Source organism: Cyanistes caeruleus, chromosome 9, assembly GCF_971803275.1.
Source record: "Cyanistes caeruleus chromosome 9, bCyaCae1.hap1.1, whole genome shotgun sequence".
Lineage (NCBI taxonomy): Eukaryota > Metazoa > Chordata > Aves > Passeriformes > Paridae > Cyanistes > Cyanistes caeruleus.
In genome coordinates, this window is record NC_141709.1 from 31601829 (window position 1) to 31615159 (window position 13331).

Below are 13331 nucleotides of genomic sequence, written 5' to 3' on the forward strand. Positions count from 1 at the left end.
AAATTTAATTCGAATTGAGCCAAGAAGTAAAATGTTAAAGTTCAAGTGTTCTAACACTCTTCAGCTGCAGGTGGATGGGCACTGTAATGTTAAACTCTGATTGTGGCATTCTTGTAAAACTGCCCTCTGAGGGCTCCACACTGAGTGCCAAGCACTGCTGAGTCCTTCAGCCTGCGGCAGCAGCACAGTGACAAACCCATCCCACTGCCCCAGTCCAAGAGAAGCCTCAGCCACGGCAAGAGGAAGTTTGGCCAAGGGCCCCAGCTGGAGTCAGTCAGGCCCCTGAGCTGCAGACCCTGCCATCCTCACCCCTTCAGGTGCAAATTGCTGACAGATTATTATCATGCAAATTAAAATAAAGGAAGCAAGCACCGTGTCATCTACTGCTCTAAGAGTCCTACAGAGGCTCAGGCTTCACTCACATGGAGAAGACAAGAATATGATGATTCCAAAAAAGCAAAGAGCAACTCTTAGGAACAAACTCCGTGAGAGCCATCAAGGCAAGAGTCCTTGCAAAGCAAGAGTCAGGAATGACAGCCTGTCACACAGGTAACCTGCAATCTGAATGTTCATTTGAGACTTTTTTTCTCATATGAACATGAGATTTTGTATTCTGATACATTTCAGTTCCATGTGTCTCTTAAGCACTTTGAAAGTTAAAATCTCTTGAATGCAGAACCTTTCTGTGCTGTCCAAATGCCCCTACACTGTTCAATCATGGTACAGTATCCAGAGGAACCCTTCTAAAAGGGATCCCTGCTGCCCCAGCCCTTGGAAAAGAAAGTATTCTACTTGACACAGAATCCTTTTGGGAACTGGGATTCCAGCCTTAAGAAAGGGCAGAGCCAGTGTGAACTGTTTGGGTTTGGCAATACCTGGGGAAAAATCCAGCTGCTTTCTATGCTGGAATCTGATTTGAAATTTTAGAGGCAAGTTAAAATCCTGCAGTTCAAATCTGAGTGATATTTCAAAGTCCAGCTTACCTTCTCTAGGTCTGCTTTTTAATTAACCAGGTTTTTCATTACATGCTGTGTTCTGCTCCCTGCCGGGGTGACCGCAGGACTTCCCTACAGGTAAGAATTCCAGAAGCATCTTCCCTAGAAGGTTCTGGATGCAGCAGTGGGTGGTAACACTTTCACCACAGTATTGCCAGTAACTGCATCAGAAGGTAATTACATAACGGTACAGACTGATTTTCCTTGCTGGGTCTCTTTCAATCCTTTCATTATGTACTGCTCACTCAGTAAATGCTGATTTATAAACACTTAGGGGTCAAGGTTGTTTCCTTGGCTTATTGTGTTGCTTCTCACAAGAGGTGTGAAAAGCAACACAGTTCCACAATAAAGAACATTTTCCTTTTTTCCCCCCCTATATCCAGCCTCCCAGTACAACAAGCAATGTCTGACTGGGGCTTGGTGAGATTAGAAACTTCCATGCTGCTTTTTGTGGAATGTTATCCCAGGGATTCAATAAACTACACAAAAGCAAAATGTTGGAGGCCTGTTTGATATTTCACAGAGTTGTTTGATCTGACATGTGTCAAATGATAAATGCAAATGGCTGCAGGATCATTCAAGCCCAAGTGGGTTTTGAAATACTGTGGGAAAATCAGAGGATAAATAAATCTGATCCCAAGAGCTCAAGTTCGTTGTTTGGCATGTGTCAGAATGCAGACAGAGGTAAATATTACTTTTGTCTGCAGGGAGGGCAGGTTAGTGCTGCTAACCAGGGACTGTGCCTCCAGTAGGGGGTCAGGCAGCAACCTACCAAATGAAAAAATGAAGATATGCTAAACATATTGGTGGTTATTTAATGTTTACAGGGAAGTTAACAGGATTAATAAACCCTCTTTCTACAATGGACTGTGAAAATGGATGTGATTTTTTTTTAATGCATGGTTTTCCTCTGCTAAGTGAATGGAAAAATGGAGCCTTTGCTCTTCTACACTGGTGTGTGCAGAGATTCACAGATCAGCTAGAGGAGGGTTTCCATTCCACAGTTTCTTTCCCTGTGGATCTTACCCTGGAGGCTCCCTGGGTCATGGCTGAAGCCCTCAGGAACACAGGTACCTGTGGACAGAAGCATCAAGGTGGAGTTGTCCAGAATGACTTCCAGGGCCAGTTGTCCCAGATAAACCAGCAGGCACAGCCAAGAAGCAGCTTGTACCTCTGGAAAAGCCCATTGCCACATCCTTTTTTACCCAGATTGCTTTTACCCAGGTACAACATAGAGAGGCCTCAGGAACAAAAGGGGGCAGAGTGTGAGGACAGTAAGATTAGGCTGCACATGCAGTGACAGCAGTGAGTTTGTGCTGTTCAGAAAATAAGAAAATTGAATGTCAGGGCTGGCACCACCAACAAACCCAGCAAAGCACAAACAGCATCTCAGCAGAAACAACACAGCTTGACTGGCAGCTCCGGGGCACAGCGAGCAGTGTGACAGGTCAGGGAAATAAAACCTCTCAGCATTTCAACTGATGCAACTTGACAGGGACCCAGTGAAAACAGCAGCACAACATTGTGCTGCCATTTTGATGGGATTGTTCTGTTGAGCTGAGCAGTGATCTTTGTTCTTAAAAACAGCCAGTGAGGAGTTTGTGTGAGCTGTGCTGTAACGAGAAGTCTCCAGGAGCCCTCAGTGCAGGGGCTCTGCACCCAGCATCACCTCGTCTGCTGTCACTGAGAAAGGGAATTTGAGAGAAAGCATGTTTGAAATCCAGAAAAAAAGTGTTCCTGATGCCATCAGTTACATCATGTGTACAAGGACTGGGGATGTGAAATTTGGCCCAAAGGTATTTTTATGAACCTCGCTCTGACTTGTGCTTTTTACTGGTTTTCATTTGAGTGCAGGGTTTATCTTTGTACCTCTTGTGTTTTGTTTGCACACACAGAGCACTTGGCTGAGCCCACAGCTGTGCTTATTCCTAAATCCCCATCCAGTCTGTACAAACCCAGTCTGGCTCCCAGCTTCCAGCTTCTCCTTGAGCTTTGTGTTTGACACCCATCACCTCTGACTGGCTGTGACCCACTGGGGTGATGGATCAACATCTGGGGATCCCCATGGCTGCATTGCTGTGCCTGTGCTTAGTCCCAGCAAGGCCAACGGGGCACTGATGGATCCCAGAGTCCTTCAAGGCCTTTCACAAAAAAATCCCATGGAAATTAAGATTTGCTGCACTCAGAATCCTTTGTTTGGTAGAACAGGAAAGGAAGGACTCCTCTGAAGTTGACCCATTTGTGCTTCAGTGAATTTTTCATAAAATAGACAAAATCCTGTTTTAATCTATCCCACTCCACAACCTTCTGAGGGACTCTGTAGGTTTCTCTAAAATACCTCTGTGGTTATTGTTAATTAGAAAAAAATAATATTGCTGAAGGATTGCTTTTCAGTTGAACTTCCTGAACATATGGTTCAAACTGAAGCTGAAAAGGAAAACTTCAGGACAAACTGTATGAATTACTACTAATAATAAAATCAGACATTTTTTATAAGTCCACATTAATCTTCTTTAAAAGCTTTGGGTTAACCACATTTTTTAAATAAAACTTTTACCGGAGCGGAATTTATTAAGAGAGCTCAGTGTTGCCTTAGCTGTGTTCCACAGGGCATCAAGAGAAGTTTTATTACTGATTTCAGTCACAACAGACTTAGATCTACACAGAATGGTTTTGATAAGCCCAATGTAAAAGTTTTATTGGTTTAAGACATGAAAAACAGACATGTTACAGAGACCACTTCTACTCCATAAACAGCCATAACATGGATAATGCCTCACACTGGAGTCAGTGCTCTGGAGTGTAAATAATGGTGTGGAGGGAAGGAAAGCCTGGCCAAGCATGTACAGCTAAGAAAAACAACATAGACCCAGCTTGTATATGGTACTTCTCCTCTGCAGATCTCAAAATTAAATACAAATACAGTCTGTATCATTAGGTCATACTAACAGATGGAAAAGGGAAAATTAACCAGGCCAGGGAAAGAGGAAAGTTGATGCTCTTTGTTGTTATGTCTATCTTTGTACTTGAAACTGTAACTACTGGGGCATTATTTGAAGCAGGTTTTGAGGCCATGTGGTTGCTGTTTGTCCTGGATGGGTTCTGTTCAAAGCCTCCTTTTCCTGTATGTTATAAAACAGTGTTAGGAAAACATAAAACAACCTGAAGTATTACATGATGTCTCTCCTGAGGTGTCCTGGCTGTTGAGGATCCGCTGCTTTCTTGTGCTCCTGGAGGATGGGGATAGTGGCAGTGGTGACGTGGGGCTGTGCTCTGTTATCTTTATCCTAAACATAAAAATGTGTTTTTATTGCACCAGCTTTAACAACACAGCCCCTTGTTGTCCTTTGTACTTAGATCTTTTTATAGCATGGTGAAAAAAGTGTGAATGGCTTGTAACTATAACTTGCACTTGCTTCAAGTGCCAAGCTCACACTGGCTCCAGTGGTGCAGAACGTGGGCCTTAAAAATCCTGAAATCGCTTTATAAATGCAATTATGAACATACCTCCCTCCACTATTCTGTGCTTCATCCTTGTATTCACTTGGAAAAACTATTTAAATGCTGTAATCCCAACCATATGGCTCAGAGCCTCAAAGAAGGCATTCAGCAGACACGTTTGTCTGGAGAATTAGGGTTTTACACAGATTATCCAGTGACTGGAGATGCTCTGGGGGAGGACAGGAGCCCACACCAGGGGCTGCCTTGACAGAAGGACCCTCTAAACTGCTCTGTCCCTTTCCTGTTAAACAGATCCTGGGTTCGAATAAACAGTTAGTGAGCTTACATTGGGATGAAATGTCTTTGAACAATTTTCCTCTGTAAGACCACACAGATTTAATTCAAAAACAGTAAACAGATTAAAAAAACCTTTATGCATGACTAGAAACCAACTTACTGAATTGTTTAAAATGGAACTTCCACTACTTTTGTTTATGTTAAAAGCTTTTACAGGACTGCAAACCAATGTAATGATGCCTAGATCACTGTTTTATTTTAGGCAAATATTTCACTTGGGAAGCAGGAATGTGGGACAGAATGAGAGCCTGGTGTGTCCTACTCCTGATTCTTACCCATAGAAATTAATTTTATGGGATAGCTGGATCTTTATGCTGATGATTAAAAAGACAAGCTGTCTTCTCAGAAGTGAGTTCATGCTTGAAGATAAGACTTCATGTTTGTTACATCTCAAGCTTTCACACTTAACAACGTGATTATTGGACTGTTGATTTTTGTTGGGGTTAGAGGTTCTTTTCATAGTCTGATACAAATTGTGTGATTTTCTGGTGCATTTTACCCATTCCACAAGTTTGTATTGTAATTTAACAGTATCCTCTGAGATCATCTGTTACTTTTTGGCAGCCTAAGACTTTATGGGCATTTCAAAAGTGGCACCTGGTAGATGTGAAAGCAATGAGCAAATAAAAATACAATTACTGATTTTTCAAGAAATATAAAAATGGGATTTCTCCTGCTTCTAGTGAGGCAACCTACATTAATTCCTGGGAGGAGGGTTTGGTCCTGGTTCTTACACAGGCAGGCGCTGAGATTGCTGCTAGAAGAATGCCTTGTTTAGTAGCCTGTGTAAGCACTGCCTGCACTGTCAGTCCAGAACACTTCCCACAGAATAAATGCCCACAGCTGGTTTCTGCTGGGAGAGGGGCTCACTGGAGGCAGCTGGGGAAGCTGGAGTTGCTGTGGTTCCTGGGAGAGATGTCGTGCAGAGTCTTCACTAAATTAGTAATTTGATTGACATATTCAGTTCATTAGTAATAACTTACTGTGATTAGCAGAGAGTCACAGAAACTCAGCGTAGATATCACACATAACTAATTATCACTGTTTCTCTCCTCCTCTGCAGTTGTGTCTGTCACTTAAATATACTGAAATAAAGTCTGGTGTGTTCTCTGCTTTCCTGGGGTGCCAGAATGGGATTCACTCTGTACCATAGGCTGAATGGCAAAAAAATCCAGGTGAGTGTTCAGGAAACCAGGTCTCTTGCCAGAGCCAGGTCTAAAACTGTGAGTTCACCAAATGAGTAATTTTAAATCATCACCTTTCATACCATTCTTTCCTCCTCTAATGAGGATCTGTAAATAAGAGCAACTGGAGGTTTTAAAATAATGTGCCATAACTTTGACTGACTGATCTTCAAGGGCTTTTCCAGCCTTAACAATAGTGTTTCTATATCTACTGAAAAAAAATCTTGTTTCTTTACTGTGAGGTTATAAATGTATTTGTTTCCATCCTCAACAGAAAAATATCAGATGCCAAAGGCCTCTCCATTGTTTTCAGATTTTCCTTTCCCTGCACTGATAAGATTCTCTTCTGCAGAGATAACAACCACACAATAGCAAAGGATAGCTGGGTAGAATAAGACACCACAGCGATGGTCAGATCCAAGTCCAGGACACTGAACTTCAGGCAAGCAGATTTTATTTAACACAATGGCACCTAAAATTCATCTGGTACATCCCATTCCATTCTGACTTCTTGTGCAGGGCTAGGGGCATTTGCAGATCCAGAACATCCCTGGACAAGCAGTGATGGTTTCTGTCAGCTGCAGCCCAGAGCAGTTGTGTTTACAAACACTGCACACACAAGCCCATTAGGTATCTACTCTGTGCACAAGAATAACACCCACATTTCTTTAGCTTTGCCTCCTACAACAAAGGGAACAAAATGTGTTTCTGATTATGCGATAGATACGGAGTCAAGGGAAGCCCAGCATTCCCAGACCGTAACCAATGGAAATTCTGAAAGGCTCCCTTGCCCTTTGCAACCTCAACAAGTTGAAACCTCTTGTGTATTTTGTATTAGCTTGTCTTGTACAATAATTAGCTTATATATGACTCCTAGGGGACAAGTGATTATGGTTTATTTCCAGATGACTCATGAGCAAGTCTGCAGAAAGAGAGTTTGTGCTGGTCAAAAAACGGGAAAATGGAATATTTAGGGTTGCTGATGATACCAGTTCTGGCTGCTGAGCTCAGGCACCAGGCAAAGGGGCTGGAAACTCGTCAGCTTGAGTGCAAGGGTCTGTTGAGACCCTGCAAATACTGAAGGTCTGCTCCCAGAGCATTTGATTAGGACTAGGAATTACAGCAAAGATCCAGACAGTGATTCTGCACTGTGTGAATAATATGTGTGTGTATAGAAAGAATAAAAATCATTCAAACATCATTTAAATCCATCATTCACTCACTGACTGAGTGAAGCAAGGTGGGAAACTCAGTCACTTCTTGCAGGATGACCAGTGGGTGGCAGATCCAGAAGGAGCAAAACCAGGCAGTTCCTTACATACACAGTAAAGCCATGGACATTCTTATGGATGCCAGGAATTTCTGGGTCCAGCAGGTACCAAGGCAAGGTGGCCCTGGTTTCACCTGGAATGGACATTCTTTCCTCCAACCGCATTAAGAGAGCATTTGGGAGGAAAAGGAGACTCAGGGTCACCTTCAGCAAAGACATCAGTGGCTTAGTCTTGTCCTGAGTCGATTAGCTGGGAAGAACATGCCAGGTCTGTAATTTATTTTTAATAGATTATCTGCACATAATCAAATTTCTGATTTATTGAGTCCAAGCACTCCCAATGATGCTGGAGTTGGCTCTGTCCTGGTTTTGAGGGGCCCGCCCAGCTGGATCTGATAGAAGGAGAAGACAGATGATATCTGACATTGCTGTAAGGCTGCCAGAACTAATTTACCCCTTCCAAAATCCTGAGCTGGTCTTTGAACATTTGAACTGTGATTGAATTAGAGATTGATTATAGCAGTCAGGGTTTGTGTCATGAAGCTTTGAGGTTTTGATGGTACTAAAGAGTTGTAACAAAATAAAATATTTAGTGTGACTTTGCCTAAAATGACAGATTTTTAGGGAGCTTCTTCTCATGCAGTAATTCTGAGTCTTATTTCAAACAGCACTATTCAAATTGTCATTCCTCCTAACATTTTGGGCTAGAAACTTTGCAAGTGCCCTTAGGAACAACTATTTCACAGTCTTGTATTTGGATCTGGGTGCCTTTGGTGGTTCGAACCCATATGTTCTTGGGAATCCTCAGCCAGAACTGAGTGATAAAATGTTTAGTCCAGTAGAAGTCAATTTAATTAATTTTAAGGAAATGAAAGAAGAAAGCCCAATCAAACACCAAATTCCAAAGCATATTATTCTGAAAAACAGAATTCAAAGAAAGCCTTGAAGTTTTTCAGGAATCAGGTCCTTATGTTTCTATTTCTCAGTGCACAGCACAGGTGTTCACTGGGGTCACATTTCCACAGGTCAGATTTGCAATGGAATTCTTCATGTAGGTACCTCATGAGGGGCCAGGCTTTGAAACTGTGACTGTCAGATTTTTGAGAAAAAAGAGCTTTTCAGATCTGGACACATCTTTTGGCTTAAAATGAAAGCTGAGCATTTCAGAAAATAATTCTAGTAGAACCCTGCAAAACCAAGTCCATTGTACTAAACCCCAGCCACCAGATTTGATATGTTTTTTAATTCTTGCCCACAAAAGGAAGGCGTGAAGCACTGATCTGTTTGTTGGCTGTGGAGCCAGCAGCTCCTGGGTATAAACCTTTATCTCTGTGACACAGTTCAGCTCACAACATCTTGCAGTTTTACCAAAAGGAAATTTAGCTCTAAAGCATCAGTAGTGTGTCTGTTCTCATCAGCATCTTCGAGGAGGGGTATTAAAGTTTAAAAAGCTCTCAGCAGATGGAGAGCTCACAAACATTTATTAGTTTTTCCATGAGCACGTGGCATTGCTCAGTAAAGCAGCCCCTGCTCTGAGGTTTGAAGCTGTCGGGGAGGGGTGACAGTGTCACTTTGCTGTGGCAGGGGAGCAGCTGCTCCCAGGCTCAGTTACAAGGCCAGTTCAGATGACAAGGGAGGGTACACTGGACAGCTCATGGTTTGGCAATCCAGGTCTAACCTAATCATAAGCAAATTAAAACCAGGACATTTTAGAAGGAAGAATTTATTCATGTAGATTTTCCAAAAGTAATCTAATGATGAAAAGTCTAAATAAATACTTCAATTATTTATTCATAATCAGTCTAGTGAGCACTTCTTACAGTGGTCCAGGAGACCTACCTGAGATTGATCTTGCCATTCCTCTTTGCAGAAATGTTTGAGAGGAGCTGAGTTGGTGTGGAATCATTCAGCAAGGCAAATTATGCCTTATTTGCCAATTAATAATTTAATTGCTCAGTTTAGTTGCCTTTATTTGCCAATTATTAATTTAGTTGGCCAGGGACTCTCAGGTTTTATAAATTATTAAATGAAATGTAATTTTTTTCCATCTGAAAATAATGGCAACCCTTTCTAAGTCTTCTCGCCCAAAAGACATTTAACATAATTGAAAAGATAGCTGAGCCAAATAAAAAATGTGCATTCCTATTTTTAAATATTAACTTGAATCAAGGGCACACTGTAGGTATTTTGATCACCTGACAGAGTAGCAGCTTATCAGTGCTGTTGTGAAACATCTCTAAAACTTGCCAGACACTTGTGATACTTTGGAATTGCATAACTGCAGACTTAGGCTGTGTAATACAAATTTGTCCACATCCTAAGTGAAGTGCAGAATTTAAGCAAAAGGTCTAACATGCTGAAATAATTTTTAACGATGGGCATTTATATGCCATAGAGTATTTATTCATTGTCATGTTCTACGGTCCTTGAGAAAGGCTTGATTTATGTAAAAGTGTTCTTCAATTTAATGCTGTAAAATTGATAAGGAAACCTGTTCAGGGCCTGGTTTTGTGCAGTGTTCACCATCCTGATCCTGATTCAACAAGGCACTGAAGCACAACTCAAATATTCAGCCCTCAGGTAACACATAACCTCTTATGTGTCAGTAATATTGAAATAGAAATACACTTAGAACAGAAATACTGCCCCTGGCATTCCTGCTGAAGCACTGATAAGCTAAACAAAGCACTTTTCAAAGTCTAATAACCGGATGGGATTTGTAGCATAAACAATGCTCCTTGTTAGTCACCAGTCCCCGGGGTATCTTCCTCACTTTGTTACAGATAAATTAGCAACAAATGAAAAGCTGTGTGTGATTTCCTGCCCTGGGTATGCCTGTGTGTTCGCGTGCCAGTGTGAGAGCTGTCATTTATTATTTATCCAAGAATGTATTCACGTCCACAGTGTGATTTAATTACTTATTAAAGGTGCCAGACTGGCAGATGCAGAAACTGGAGCAGTTGGGTTATCCAGAGAACATGGTATAGGCAGTGACATCCTCTCCAGGTTGTTCAATGCTTCCCCCCAATGGACTCCCCAAATCTCCAAGCACAGCTCTTTCTCTCCAACCTTTTCCCAGGTTCTCTGCTCCAAGTGTTGAGTTTATAAAGGCTGCTAACAGAGATGTCAGTCCTGTGGTTTTTAGACAGGAATGTTGATTCTCTGGAAAATGGTTCAAACACATTAGGTCAGTCTGTTTTAGCTAGGCCACTTAGCATTGGGTTAGTACTAACAGAGGTGAAACCCCTTCTAACTAACTAATAGCAAAAGATAATATTTGTAAAGATAGAATGGGCCCATAAGACTTCCTTGTGCTTGCCAGGGGCTGTGTGTGCAGTGCTGTGGCTCTTCTGCAGTCACTCAGGCCTTACCACAGACAAGCTTGTCTTGGAAACTGCAGACTGAATTCTGCCCTATTTGAAAAAACAGGATTTTTGGTCCATTTTTAATATCACTCTAAGCTTATTACTTCTCAGTTGTTCAGTTCAAAGCACTTCCCCTGCCTCCAGGCACAGCGGGATGCAGGACAGCAGGGAATCTTCTCTTACTTCCATCACTACGCAGGCTTCAATGGAGAAACTGAGATTTTATTTGGCCTAACTCACTGAATTTGACCAGGGAAAGGCTGTCAAATAACAGCAAGGTTCCTTTCACATAGCTCCAGAATATTTTGAGGAAGATAATGAATACAGGAAAATCCAAACTTCTGTGACTCTGTACATGAAATAAGTCAATCCAAGATTGCCCCAGGCCAGCCATTCCTGTTACCTTGCTGACATTTTGGTCCCAATACATGCCTGAAAGTTGGAATCCTGGATCCATTTTGTCTAAATTGTAGGTTGGGCTTTTTTGGTGCTCGATCTTTGGTTGGGTCTGTAAAGCACAACTGCAGTGCCAGTACCAGCGTTTGCTCTTAATGAGCTCCTTGTTTTGGCTCTGGGGTTGGAGCTGGCAAACATTGCAGTGCCTATTTTAGTTTGCACAGTTGAATAGTCCCATCAAAGCCAACAGGTCTGGACATGCCAACCACTGGCATTGCTGCATTATTAATTCCCAATTTTACACATCCAGTTTCTTGATGTACTCCACAAAAGCCTACCTAACCAGAAATGTGAGGTACAAAGACAAGGCTGAGAGGTGTGAAGGTGTGAAACACTTCTGGCACTGTTCTGGAGCAGGGCCTATGTGATGGCCTTTGACCCAAACAGAGGGGGTTTTGACTGAGATGGGTTTTTGACCGAGACGGGCTTTTGCAAGATGCACCCCCAGCAAGTCTCATCTGTGACTGAGATCCATTCTGGAATGTGAGAGTGGGGGTTGCTGGGTATGTTGGAGGCTCCACAGAACTCTGCTCAGAGCCACTGTGCCCCTGGTTCCTGTGCATGAGCAAAACAGAGCAACTGTTGCAGAGCAGTATGAAAGCAAGGCAGAAATCTCTAAATGCACACAGAAGGGACAGACAAGTTTAAACTGTATCTTAAGAAATGATCCAAGTGCAGAATGCAGTAACAAAAAATATAATTGCAACCTCCCTGGCAGTCTATTCAAAAGACACTTGAACCCTGGGAGCTGGCTTTCCCTCTTTGGAATATGCCACAGCAAGAGAACCTTCAAACATGAAAGAAAATGTGTTCAAAATTCTGAGACAAACTGAAGTCTGTTCTCAAATAAAACCAAAAAAAATTACATTGATATAGAATTTATGGGAAATCTGAACTCTTTAGAAAGGTAGGTACACAATAACTTGTTTATTTAATATATAAATGTTGCAGTATCAGGACAACTCGCACTTTACACACCTGTAGATCTCCTACTCTGCCAGCTGTGGCTGGGTTTGAGACACTGTTGAATTATTCAATAGCAAGTGGTGGCTGTGACATTTTCACCCAGTGTTTCTAACACAGACTCTTCTTCCACTAAAGATTACTTTTTCAATACTCTATTTAAAAACATGTCTTTTAGTGCTTTTCACACTAACTTTCAGACGTTGAGAAAGGAAAGCTGTTAATTTTCCATTTAAAAATAATGAACAAGTTACTAACATTTTATTTTGTTAAACTTCTACACTGGTATACACTGAATAATAAGATAATAGTATATAATTGGTATAAAGGAACATAGAGTTCTGAAAATTATTTCATTTAGAGAGATTAGAGATATTACCAGAATTAGTTTCCCTAGCAGTATGTTCCAGTACCCTAGCACAGAATCAAAGAGGTTACTTCGTGGAAATTGAGTTTGTAATTTCCCTGATCCTGAAAAAAAACATGTTCCTGATCTCACCTGTGGATTAATCCCTGACTGTGGTGAGTACTGGAGGTATTTGGTGCACAACATTCAGTGTGAGGATACTCTCAGGATCAGAATCTGTATGGCACAAAACTGGGACACAAACCCACCCACCCACCTGGTGCCTTAGGAGTCACCTCTCCAGCACACCTGTGGGAACAGGATCTCAGAGTGTCACTGTGTTCGTGACCAGCACGTCTCTGCCACAGTTCATATCCCAGTGCTGCATTTTTTGTCCTGGGCACAAACTGAAATTGTATCTGAGACATTTAATACATGTGAATTTGCAGAGGGGCTGCTGCCATGACACTGCCAATTCCATGATGTCAATTAACGTCAGCTGGGTAATGCTGGAATTGCCAAAGCCCACTCTCACTTGTGACCTTGTTCACTAAAAAAAGATAAGGGTACTAAAATAGGAGTGCAGGTATCAGTGAGAAAGTAAATGAAAAGGCAGAAATAAAAAAGCATAGATGGGAGATGAGCCAATGTTAGGGAAACAACTGAGGCAGTGAGAATGGGGGAGGGAAGGGTACAGTGCCAAATTGGGGTTTTGCTGAGCAGAAATGATCCTGTAAAGGTGTAAATATTTTATTCTGTTCAAGTCACTGTTCTTAAAAGTTGCCAGTTCTGAGATTTTTCCCTGAAATATTTAAGGTAGATCATTCCTTAAGGATGTCACCATTTCTCTCTTGCTGGATGAAGCCAAAAGGTGGAATTACAAGATCTGGTCACAGACTCTTTTATAAATGTAGGTCAACAGTTTTCTACCTCTGACCTGCTTTGTCTCCCATA

At 41.8% G+C, this 13331-nt stretch overlaps 1 protein-coding gene and 1 pseudogene across 1 annotated transcript in view; one reads left to right on the forward strand and one right to left on the reverse strand.

The window, feature by feature from the left end:
* Positions 1–203: 203 nt before the first annotated feature.
* LOC147651756 (E3 ubiquitin-protein ligase RNF170-like) lies at positions 204–5752 on the reverse strand (annotated as a pseudogene).
* Positions 5753–11589: 5837 nt separating this feature from the next.
* Positions 11590–13331, forward strand: part of HOOK1 (hook microtubule tethering protein 1) — a 29996-nt gene continuing 28254 nt past the window's right edge. Inside the window, exon 1 of the mRNA XM_086841668.1 lies at positions 11590–11975. The gene's annotated coding sequence lies outside the window, so the exon portion shown is untranslated. The remainder of the gene's footprint in view (positions 11976–13331) is intronic.